The sequence below is a fragment of the Oenanthe melanoleuca genome, chromosome 4, assembly GCF_029582105.1.
Source record: "Oenanthe melanoleuca isolate GR-GAL-2019-014 chromosome 4, OMel1.0, whole genome shotgun sequence".
NCBI classification, from domain to species: Eukaryota; Metazoa; Chordata; class Aves; order Passeriformes; family Muscicapidae; genus Oenanthe; species Oenanthe melanoleuca.
This window is the reverse complement of record NC_079337.1, coordinates 41113379-41126362: the sequence shown is the minus strand read 5'-3', so window position 1 is coordinate 41126362 and position 12984 is coordinate 41113379.

Below are 12984 nucleotides of genomic sequence, written 5' to 3'. Positions count from 1 at the left end.
AATTACATTTGAACAGTCTGTCCCTGGGCACCTTTCCCTTCCAAGTCTGGCTTGGCTCCCTGCGTGCAGTGCCTGCGCTTTGCAGGACTGCAGGCAAAGAGCGCTAAGGAATGAGGCGCCCACAGGTTCTACAGGCCGTGGGTGCGTGTGTATTGTAAACACATGTCATGGACACCAGCAGAGCCCTCGGACGTGAGGGCAGCAAGGCCGAGGGCAGCAGGCCTTGCCTCTGGCAGGGTTACACGGGAGCTGGACACCTGAATATGCTGGTGAAGGAGTAAAGACTTTCCAGGGATGCCTATGAAGACCAACTGGGGAAAAGCAGCTTGCAAGTCAGCCAAGTGTACCATGCTAGGGGTGAAACGAGATATGACGATTTTTTTCCCATCCTGTTAAGCCACTTGATATTCCACAAAGTAAAATCTACCTCAGACTTCCCCCTTAGCCTGTAACAACCTTTTCTTCATATTAACATAGGTACCAATACTCTTTCCTTGGGAACAGCCTCACTAGCACATGTGTGATTAGAATCCCAATTAGAGTAGTAATTTGTGTTTAGTCTTCAAAAGTGTTGTTCATACTTCACACTCATGAGAGAGGGGGACTTCATCCCCAAAAAGTTGCCTGTTGATTATATTACCTGGTTAAATGAAAAATACTATCCCTATGAAGGCTGCTTGTATATATCTTATCTACAGGTACAGAGATGCTGCACTGCATTGCTTCTTTTTAGTTTCCAAGTTAATTTCCTATCTATGCTTGCGGGTTTTCAGCACCTCAGAGGTATCTTCTGCAAGTAAGGAATTATAGTCTCATGCAGGTTTATGTCAAGGCTTTTAAAGTCACTAAAAGCATGAGCAGTTGAAAAAGCTTGGTGTGTACATGTCCCAGTCAATGACCCTGGAGTTGGTAGATGACTGCAGGTGTCTTCCACAGATCCTTTGGCTGGATCCAGAACCCTGCCTCTTCTCACCAAAATGCTTTGAATTTCTCTCTGTGTGCCTAAGATGGCACTACCTAGTATTGTTATTTGTGAAGCTGGAGTAGCTGCACTTACCGTGTAAAATGAAAGCAATAGTAATGAACTTCAAGGAGGTTTTGGGAAGTCCCCCATTTCATAGCTCTGGGGGCATTGAGTTTGTCATCAGAAGCAATACCTGAATCAAGCTGCTAGCCCATTTAAATTCAGAATACTTTTTGTGTGTGGGTGTGTGTTGGATATGCTACTTTCCTGGGAGTAAGTAGGAAAGTACCTACCCTCTGCAGAGTTCTCTTTAATGTTTCATTTTGCCCAGGAGCTGCTTATCCATGCAGGCATCCTGACATTTTTGCCCAGCTTCCTCTTTGTTGGGATGCATTGCTCCTAAGCTTAGAGGAGATGATCCTTGACTATTAATCATCTTTCTTTCTTCCCTTTGGGGTTTTATCCTGTGGTATTCTCCCAAGCATATCCATGAAGAGATGCAAATCCTCTTGCCTGAAGTCCGTGGGAGCCAGCTTGGTGTTCACCCTCCTGGCTGCCAGAAGGATCTCCAAATCCAGTATTTGATGGTCCCTGCAGCCAAAGCTGCCCTGGTGTTTCACATTCCCCCGCAGGCCCTCCTTGTTGGTGAGAGCAAGATCCAATATTGCACCTCTCCTTCTTGTCTCCTCTTTTCACTTAGAGGAGGAAGTTGTAATTTTAACCTATGTATTCATATGTCTCCAACCCTTTGGGATTCACTTCAAGCCAACTTCAGCATTGAGCAATTTTAAGACTTACAGCTACAGCTGTATTTGACTCTTATCATTAAACACTTTCTTTTGCTGGTTCTAAACAGATATTCCTGTAAGGCAAGTATTTTAGTAAAAAGAGTATGAAAGAGGAGAGAGCAATTACATCAAAGTCAGAACAAAGCATAGAGGAGATGAGTGAAGCAGGAAAAAATGCGTGTCAGCCACCCTAGCATGCTAACTTGCCCTTCAGTAGTTATTTTGGGGATCTGAGTTCTTTTTAGGCTTTGATTCTGTTGAGAGAAAACCTGCAGGAGTTTGTTTTGTTCTCTTAACTATAACTTTACAATTTTATTTATGATAGATTCTGATTTTTTGACTGCTTAACTGTGCAACCTTTGTATTTATGGGGTTTTTGTGCATTTTTGTCAAAGCAGGCCTATGTTCACTGATAGACTGTGACCAGCACTTCATAGTACACAAGCACTTACCTGAGAGGTCAAATGAGGGAAGAAAAGGTAAGAATAAAAAGCGTTTATAAGAAATATAATAACTTTAAAGCTGTTAAGAATTATCTAAGGTGTATTATCTAAACTAGATTATTGTTGTGTTTTCTTTTAATTTTAAAAAAAGCAAGAGCAATTAAAACGATTTATATTTTAGAATGCATTTATTTTTATCATGTGATAGATGTGCATTTTGCTCTTTGTCCACCAGATGCTGCTATAGCCACAAAAATAAATGCAGATTAGGCAGTTTGGGGGGAAAAAAGGAGGTAGTTTTATTTTCGTTACAGATGACCCTTACATAATCATGATTCTGGAAAGAATTATGCATGTGCTTACATTTTGTATTAGAAATAGTCCTGGTAAGACCAATTAAGGAGCTCATTTAATGTAAAGTTGATAGCAGTTGCAAGCTTTCTTAGGATGGGGCTATATCAATTATGTTTGCTGTTTTCTTAATTTGCTGTTCTGTTTCCCTTCTTCTGTTTTATGAAGAGAAAGTAGGAAAGACAGAATGACAGAGACAATAAATATCTTGTTTTAATAGAAATGTAGATTTTTTCAGGCTCCTGTAATGTGCGAAATATTTTCTTGTCACTGGGTATAATTTTATTTACAATTCATGTATCTTAGGTTTCTTCTTAGATTTAGTGACACCAGCAACAAATAGGCATCATTACAGTTTACAGAGAAGATGATAAAACCTTTTCCTTCAGGGCAAAGTGATGAAATCAATCTGAAAACTGTATCTAAAATGGTACTACTTTAGAAAAGCTATTTAGACTCTAATTTGCCAGTTAGTGTTTTTGAAATTAAAACATTTCCAATATGTCTGGGCTATGGTTGTTTAAAAAAATATAACAGTTCGTTTTCTTTATGGAATTGGAAATAAATGGAGCCTTTGTGTTTGCAATTTTGGAAAACAAATCACTTTTTTAATGACTGGATTTTCCTGCCAGCTTGGAATTTGCCGCATGTGCTTTTATTTTGAATGCCTAAAGAGTGAAATCATTTGCCGTCTTTCATGCAGATGGGGCAGATTGGCTGAGGTGTCATTTGCAAAATGTGCACTTTCATCATTCAAGTTTGAAGGGGATCGTTACAAAAATGTAATAGAAATTCAGGACTGATGGAAGTGAAGAGCTGAGATTGAGCATCTATGGACACAGTCTAGTGTCATAAGAGCCTGGTCCCAAACTTGGGTGCTTTGGAGTTTTCTTCCATCATCTTTAGTTAGGCTAGGAAATATTAAAACACCTTCCCAAACCAGAGAAACTTGAACTAGCTATCTTGATAGCCAAGTTGACAGATTATATGTGGTTTTTTTCCTCTTTTATTTATAAGTGTGGGCCCCTTGTGAAATATCAAAGCTCTTGTCTGATGTAACAGCCAAGATCGATATAGTTTTGTTTACTCATTTACAGAAGGAGTGAAATCTGATGTGAGTTAGAACCATAGCAACTATATTTTAATTTTTCCCTAGTGGGACAAAGTCTGGAATACACATACTCTGGAATGTTGTGTTGTTTTGTCATAATGTTCAGCAGCAGTTGTGCCAGTGTTGAAGCATCCCCAGGACATGATGGTGCATACCACAGTGGCATGACAGATGTAAATAAAAAAGCTAATTTGATTCTTAGCATTTTAGCATGCTGAAAATGGTTTTATTATAACTTCCAAATTTTAAATGTGATCAGAATACATATATATATATATATATATAAAACAAAAAAATGAATTAGATTTTTAGCACAGGTAAATAGATATTCTCAAAATGGCATTTCTCCTACCTGTCAGGGCAGGATAGAGCCCAATCCTCAGCATCCCCGATACAGAAACTGTGTGTTGGTTCTGACTTCTCAGCTTCTGCTTTGCCTGATCACTGCCTCACTTTCCTCTGCTGCCACTCTGTGAAGTTTTTCTAGCTGGCCAGACCCTCAATATCTGCTTCTCCAGACACTGAGATCCTGCTCTACAGTTTTTCAGTGAGCACTCACAAAAATTCCTTTCTGCTGGACACTGAGGGAATGCAAAAGAGAAATGAAAAAGTAACTACAAATGTGCAGTGGTTTCATGCAGATGCCAAGTCTCTATGGTGTTTACTTGAACTCAGACCTTCTGTTTTCTATTTGTCATCCCAAATGATGCATGTGTACTTCTTCAAATTCTGTTATTCTTTTCTACTAAGTGCTCTGCATTTTATCCTGATGTATTAAGGAAAATTTTTATATGCATATAAACACTTTTGCTAGTCTGTTAGTCTTTCTTTATCAGTACTTCTTTTAAACTGACCAGATTTGTACCTTTTTAACAGGCACAATCACAGCAATGATTGAAATCTGGTGAGTTCTGAAACTGTTGTTAGGTAAGTAGGAAAAAGACCCGTAACTTCCCTGACAAGGGGAAGGGTTGCAATATAAATTCCCATCTTACTAGAGTTGGGAGAAATCACTCATGCAGAAATGAGTCTATGAGAAAAATCTCCTAGTAAATCTAGGGCACTAATGAGTGAAAAATCAAACTGTGTTACTTCCAGTGCTTAAAAAAGCAACCTATTTCTCTGTATTGTAATTTCATTTTTTATGGGATGGAAATTTGATTCTGTAAGTTGAGCGTGTGATTTTTGACACTTCCTGACAAATAGCTGGCATGTTTGATGCAAATGTAGCTGAAAACTCCTTTCCTTTATTCACTGATACTGTATGGAAAATACAGACTAAAATACAGACTATAAATTAAACACAACAATATTCTTGTGGCAAGTTACCTTCTTTGTGCTATGTGTTCATATGCAGACTTTTCCCTCTCTGGGATACACTCTCTTCTTGTCTCCAGTGAGCCTTATTTCCCTTGTTACTTGCAGCTGAGTGTGTATCTCAGTACAACAGCCACATGGGGATCCATGGGGAAAGATTTTCTATTTCAGGTGTATGTAGCACTGTTGTAGTTGTTCTTTGTTAGCCTGTAATCAAGTTTAATTTAAATACAGTTTCTAACTAATGCCTCTTAAAATTTATTTAATGCAGTGCTTAAAAAATGTTTTCTTCTTTTTTTTACTTTATTATTTATTATTTATTTATCCATGATTTAGTAAAAAAAATAGACAGGTAGTTGTGACTAGTTGGGCAGGTTGTTCTCACCTTCACAGCATTTCTTCTCAGAAGGGTCTTATGAAGGATAACCCCACCAACCCCACAATAATAAGTGGCTTCCTTTTGGGTTATATATTTTTCCTACTCTGTTTTCTCTGAGACTACATGGGTGTCCTTTAAAATTTCTATGAAGATATGGATTGGCAGGACTTAAAAGAAGAATGAACCTCTGGCAGGGCATTCATTTTCAGCGCTGCTGTCTCATGGCCATAAAACTGTACCCTTTCTCTTTGGAAATTATGTTTCCTCTCCCCCAGGATTGCCATGTAGTTTCTTTCAGCATTTTTTTCCTAGCAGAACTGGAGCATATACCTGCTATGATTGTTTGCATTGCCCTTTGAATTTGAAGAGCTATTACAAGTGATTTTCTTCTCTTATCCTCCATAGCTTCTGGTTCTGTGTAATTTGTCCTGAATGCAAATGCTCTTCCAGAAAAAGGAAATTTATACTAATCCAGTGGCAGTTAATATCTTGTTAAAAAAGCTTGTGTCTGGGCTTAGAAATTTTGGAGGTGAAAAGGAGACCTGTAGACCAGTGCATATAGAATAGATATAGTCTAGGTAAAGACAGAAAAAGCTTTTTGCTCTGGAGGGAATTTTGGGCTATTCAATATCCTTGTCCACTCACTTCTTTCTAAGTGTGTAAAATCTAAGTTACAGTGGATACAGTTGAGGGGTTTTTCCCCGCTCCTGGCCCAAATATAAAAGGGGAATAAATACAGTTAACTCTTGTTCATTTTTGATGGTCTGATTCAGACTGTCCTACTTGTTTATTCATCCAGAGAACCTCCAAATGTTGACAGTATTTATTAGATAATGAGGCAGATAGAGATGAAAGGAAAATGTAGAACTTCCTAGTCCTTACCCTCATCAGGATGATCACCAATATATTGTTTTGTTTTTTTTTTTTTAATTTTGCCAATCACATATCTAGTAAGTCTGATTTGCCCAGCTTTTTGTCTTATACTTTCTAAAAGCAGCACAAGCAGGACAAAACAGGTTTACAGTCATCATCTCCTTTTTGACATAAAGTTTCTAACCTGTAACACAGTATGGAAACTGTTTTGAAATACTGCAGCCAGAGATGGCAGCATTCACCATCCTAATCCTGCTTGATTTTTTCTTTTAAAGCTTCAGTAACTTGAAGGAATGAATGATGTAAAATTTTTAGCTTCCACTGAAAAAATACAATGTAACCTAGAATGCCTGACCCCATGAATATGAACAGACATAAAATCTGATTGTAAAGGTTTAAAAATTTGAAAGGCAGAACAAAAGAAGAGCACACCTATATTTCTTTTAAATTCTGCCTCTAAAGACATTGTGAGTTTTGGAGCCTGACTAATAATTTTTGAGTGCTTTGTGTTGGCAACATCTGTTGGCTTTTGTCCTGTCACAGTAGGTAAGTGAGTGGAGTTGAAAGTGCTGATCTTTCCATGTTCTGATCCTGAGAGAAAAGGAAAGGGAACATTCAGTATGCATCACCTGTTTTCAGGCTGTTTTCCCCACAGCATACTGTTGGTGTACATCAGTGCTTTTCTTGTAGTCCAGGTGCAGCAGAAAGTATTTTTTCCCAATTAAGCTTTATTTTGCTGAAGGGGTGGTTACTGCTTCTGGAAATCCCAAATCTTATTAATTTGGCAAAGATAAAAATAGTCTTTTTGTCACAGCTTCATGAAACTATGTTGTGACAAGATATGATCCTAAAAGGTGAAATCTGTGAGACTGGCTAAGGTGTTTCAGCGCATCCCAGAGTAATAGGGAATAATCCAGGAAAGATTTCTGGCATGTGCAGTAGATGGGATGTAATTTATACAATTAACTTCTTAACAGAGTATTGAGCCATATCCTTACTATTCTTTGGCCTGTTTGGAGGGTGGATTCCCTCGGGATATGTGTGAGGATATTCTGTAACTGGACCAGAGCACTAGACATGAAATTCTCCCTGACCTGTTCAGGTGGTTAGTCCTGTGATAGATCAAAAGTGGTCTCAGTTCTAGTTTCACTGGGGCTCAGGGGAAAAATTAAACATTGTTAATGTCCATTGATGCTGTTGCCGTTGTTGCAGATGTCCAGATCTAGCACAGGATTCATCACTGCCTGAAGTGCCCCAAACTACTTTTTCTAGGAGATACAAAATGTCTAGCTCTACCAGACCCGTGAATGGGACATTTCCCTATATTGAGTGGAAAGCCTGAAGTAGTCTAGTTAAAAAAAAAACAAAACCAAAAAATCCCAAAAAAACCATACTGCTCTGTGATAGTAACAGTCAATCTGTGTATGGTTAGAGGTGTAGGTTGTGCATAACACAGCATTGCACCTCATTTTCCTCTGGAGACAGGGAGAAAGACATGTTTTCTCTATCCTGAGCAAGGCAGACAGTCCTCCCCAGCTAGTACAGAGGCCCCCTCAGCCGGGGGCAGGATGCAAGAGGACAGCAATTGCATCTGGTTGAAGTTAGAGTGAAAACAGAAAAGAGCTATGGTTTGTTCCCCCGCCCCCTCCCCACCCCTCCCAGTGTATGCAATTTAGGGAACATGGTCATATTGTTAAAGTAGAGCAAGTTTGTAGCATAAAAATAACATTTGTAGTCTTATGGTATGAGACAAGGAGTGAGTCCTGCAAGCCAGGCCACTTGATAACTCTTGAATGCTCTTCTGCTGTACTGGGGCATTATAAAGGAGAGAGGATGTTTACGTATAGGTCAGCTCTTCTTCTCAGGGGCTGGCAGAGTGTGCAAAGGACTGCCCCTCTTGGTAGGAGTGTATAATAGTCAAGATTCACAACCACATAATATTTTCAAATATTGTTTGAAACACTGTTCATTCAGTTTACTGCAACAGTCTGGAATATTTCAGCATCAGGTCAGACTTACTGTATTCCTATGTCATGCTTGGGTTATGGCATGAGACAGATTACACACAGGAAGACAACAAACATAAACACTGATCACGTTGTGACCTGACATGGTAAAGGCAATGAGAAACAAAAGCACCCTGTGGAATCAAAATGAGTCCAAGGCATAACATCTATTAAAAAGACAAGGGTTTGTACCAGTGTAAGACCTGGATTATCCCTACCCACTCATGCAGGTAGAGCCTTTGTCCACCAAATGACAGTGACAACTCTAAAAACATAAAAATGAAGAGTCTTCTGCTGTGAAACCCCCTTCCTTGCTTTACCTAGAAACTATGCCACCTTTCTCACCTGAAGGTCTAGGTCTTTTTCTCCTTTTGCTTCTCAGGGTGTGGGTGCTGATAAGGGATGCTATGAATACTTGCAGGTGACAGCTCTTGTTTCCTCTCCTCTCCTGCATATGGAGGCATGTGACAACTCCCCCGGCTTGGTGTCAGTGATGTGTATTTTTAAAAGAGCATCTAAAAAGTATTTATGGCTTCAAATGTGATGCTGGATTGAGCAGCAGCCAACCATTTTATTGGTTCTGCTCTCCCAACAGGTAGATATATAGTAAGACTGGCTATTGAATTTACACTGTCTGTGTTAATTCTGAATTTGTCTGTATCAGACTTACTCCCGTGACTACAACTTCTAACAGGTTGACACCTGCTTTTGTACTTTATTCTGCTCTTTTCTGGAGCTGATGAACTTGAGAGTAAATTATGTTTAAGCCTTGATAGCAGTGATATGTTCATGGGGGGCATGTCAATGTGGGAGTGCAATTCAGGTAGAAGTAACCCGGAGGTGCTGGGGTTTCTTAAAGATTAACTGTGAGTCCCTTGGAAGAAGGAGGTGCAGCTGGAGAAGGCTGTTTTTTCAAATGCCTCCTTTGATATTGGTGACAGAGCACTCATTTTATCTGGATTCATGCTGCTGTCCTATGCCTTTACAAAGCATCTCTCCACAGAAAGGCTGGGGAATAATCCTGGTTGGATTGATGACGTGGTTTTGGCTACTGCTGGGATTGTGGTCTGTTCTTGGCATGACAAAGGCAGTGTAGGCTGATGTCTGAAGGGCAGATCCTTGGTGTTTCTATTCTCTTCCTGAAGTGCAGTAAGATTCTCTACACAGGCTGCATGCTCTATGGTGCCTTCACTCATCCCTGAAGCTCCCAAACATTTTGCCTTCTATGTCTTCCCATCTCCCATAAAGCTATAGACATCTTTATTTTTTTATGTTTTAAAAAAAATTTAAACATTAATTTCATGCAGATTTTAAATGTGTTACAAACCAGAGAATGGAATCAGGCATTTCTTCAACTCTGTGCCAGTTTCTGGAGACTATGTTGTGTGCATCTTACTCAGAGACAGATCCCTAGTGCTGGGACCATACAATACATCAGGCTATTATCTCAAAATAGTTAAATGGTATCGTGAGCTTTTGATTTTTAGAGAGGTTGTGTGTAGCAGAGGGCCTGATGGACAAGTGGGGATGGAATTGCTGTCAAAATGAATCAGCAGCCAGCTCCATCTTGAGGGGAAGATGCTGGCAGACTTTAAATGCTGAAGTCAGTAAGCAGCTGGAGAAAAGAGTCATGAGAATACTAAGGGATGTTTATGGGGATGTTTAGGTTCTAGTGAAATACCAATAATTTAACTAGAACATTACATGGAGAGGATTCAGCCCTATAATTGTGTCAGTAAATATGATGCGGATCTTGAGGCAAAGGCTTTCAACCTAAAACAGAAACAAGGGAAAGGGTAGTATGTAACTGGGCTGCTATTGCTCATATTTTTGAGTTTCAGTTAGTAGCATCCTGTAGATGTATTTTCTCTTAAAGAGAAGTTGTAAAGACAAAGAACTATTTTCTGAAATGTTTTGAGACTTCATTTGGAAGACTCATTTGCCTATTGTGTAGGTAACTTTCCAGCTTGTCATTCTATGTATCCCATTATGACTAACCAGGATAATGCAGACCTGTGGGTCAGCCCTATTTGTCTTTTCCTGTATTTCATTGTCTGCACAGAGGGGGTATGTGTGCTGGGAAGTTCAGATCGAAAACCTATTCTATATCCTGGTTGGAAGACAGCCCTCTAGTAAGCACTCAGTATTTCGCCACAGGTGGTGCATGCAGCTTGATAGTTGGCTGATTGGTTTTTAGTTCTATCATCTTCCATTACCTTCCTCAGAAGACCAATAAGGACATTATTCTGTTTTTCAAGTGTTGTGCAAAGCAAAACAATGAATGCTGAATCAATAAAGTAATCCACAGTTTAACTGCTCTAAGGCAAAGAAAAAGCAGTTTAAACCTATAAATTATTTATTTTTATTAAAACATTTTAGTGGCACCATCTTTTTATGTTTTACTTGAAATATCATTTGGACCCCATTTATGTGAAAGGCTTTATTTGAAACTTTTTTTCAGACTTAATAGATTAGTTTTAGTAGTGAGCCAGTTGGAGTTAATCAATGCAGAACAACTGTACAGAGGTTCTGTAAACTAGGCTGGATTTGAAGGGTTTAATTTTAATCGTAGGCTGAGAGCTACAGCTGCTTCATGTTTGTTTAGTAATAGAGTTGATGAGCAGCTAATTTGAAAGGAAAGCTCAAGCACAGGTGTGAAATTCCTCATGGGTGTAAGAGAACTGGCCTTGAATGTGAGAAGATGGTGCTGAACATATTGCTCTACAGTAAGGCAAAGAGATTCTTGTTTAAATATTTCTAAATTAGCACATGGGACATAAATCCTTTGACTCAAACATCCTTCACCTTTTTAGCATACCATTTAAATGGCCATCCAGTATGTCAAAGACCAGGATTTGATACCCTACTCTGTCTGGTTTTGAATATGTACCTTCAGGTTCTAGGATTTGAGTCATAGTGAGAACAATGCTCTGACCATGTCTTTATTTTTTTCCTTAAAATGCTATTCAGATTGCCAGTAAAACCTAGTAGCAATTTGATTGAGGAACACCAGTTACTACTGTCCATTCTATGTACATGTAGAGGATACAGACATGTGGATCCGTATCTGGTCTAGTTATCTTCATGTGCTTTGTGGGGAGGGAGGATGCAACTTCTGAAGAAAGGCAGAATTGAAAACACCTCTGGCATTTCCTACTCACCAGGTTGCAAGCTCTGTGGGCTGTGTGTTTAGTCCTAGCAAACACTACTCTTTGTGAAGGTTCTGATTTGTGATCCGTGTCATACTTGCTGTGATTACTGTAGCACTCCTGTAGCAGTTGCTGCGAGTGATGGCTGGAAGATGAGAATATTGACTTTGACAACTGTCTCCTTAGCATCCTGTGAGTGTACAGGCTGCTGAGTTAGGAGAGCTGAGGAGATAACACAATTTGCTCTGTTCCCTAAGCCACAAAATTGGTAAGCCATGTAGCAGGTGAAGGGGCTGCCACTCACAGGTACTGCTGTCAGTGTAGAACACTTCTGCTGTTAGTGTTTGGGTGATTTTCATGGAGCAGGATTCCCTAGGAAGGCAGGGTGTGTGAGACAGGTGGTGCAACGCAATTGCTATTGCAATTTTTGAGTTCATATGTGCAGCCAGTCCCAAAGCTCCAGTTTACAGCAGCCTAACATGGAGGAAAAAGCTGGATGAGATTCAAAAAAATGTCAGGAGAAATTTTAAATCATCCTAGAAGATTTTGACTAGAGTATATGTACAAAAAATGTAGCTGGTTTTCTAGTTCTGCAATGTAGGGACAAAATGTTGGTAAAAGTATTCTTCAAATTCATGTGAAAAGTAGGAAAATACTTAACATATTAGTTATTTTAATGACTGCTTTTTTATATAAGATCATAAGCAAAAATACTATATATTGTTATTGTAGTAAAAATTTTCCTTGTGCTACCAAATGATGAGCCCAGTCTTGAAGGTTCAACACAGTCACCAGACTGGGAAATTAAAAAAATCAAATCTTTAGCTTCTTTGAATTAATTAAAAAATCAAGTTGCTCAAATAGTTTATTATTAGTGAGGAATGTTAGTGGCATTTCTGTTAGGTAATTAGATGTTAGTGCACATCTTACTGCAGACAGTACGAGAGGAAGGCATACAGAAATGTACAGGTATTTTGAGACTATGCAAGTCAGTGATGTGAGGCAATGATGCAAACAGTCTCGAATTTAGTCTTCTGTGAAATAATCACATTCACTGTATTTCCCAGTGCAAAGTAATGCAAATCCTTTTGGGGTTCATTGGACATTATTATTAACTGTATTTGAGATGAAGATCAATGAGGAGAGAGACATACCTTTTCAGTTATAGGAACCTGAGTTGCTACTGCTGCTAATTGACTCAGTTAAAAATACTTTTCTGCTCAGTAAGAGGAGCTTCTATGATTTGAAACAAGTTTAGGTACTTCTACAGCTGTGGATTGCTAAGGTGAATCATGGATTCCACACTGCTTTAACATTGTCCACCTCTGATAGAAGAGGGAATTCTTTTTTTTCCAGCTCTCTTGATATTTCTGGTTGTCATGGTTATTGTACTGTGACAAAATTGATTTCATTTCACAGAATTTTCTTCATTTTACAAAAATTGAGAAACTGATTTTGCTGATATTTTAGTTTTGTAATGCCCATCTTTCTTAGAGAAAACCACTGTCTTGTGAAAAGCTTTGGATGCAGTAGTATGAATAACATCCTGTGCCTGGAAGGCATTGTGAGCCACCAGAATCAATCCAAGAACCTTATCAAGTAC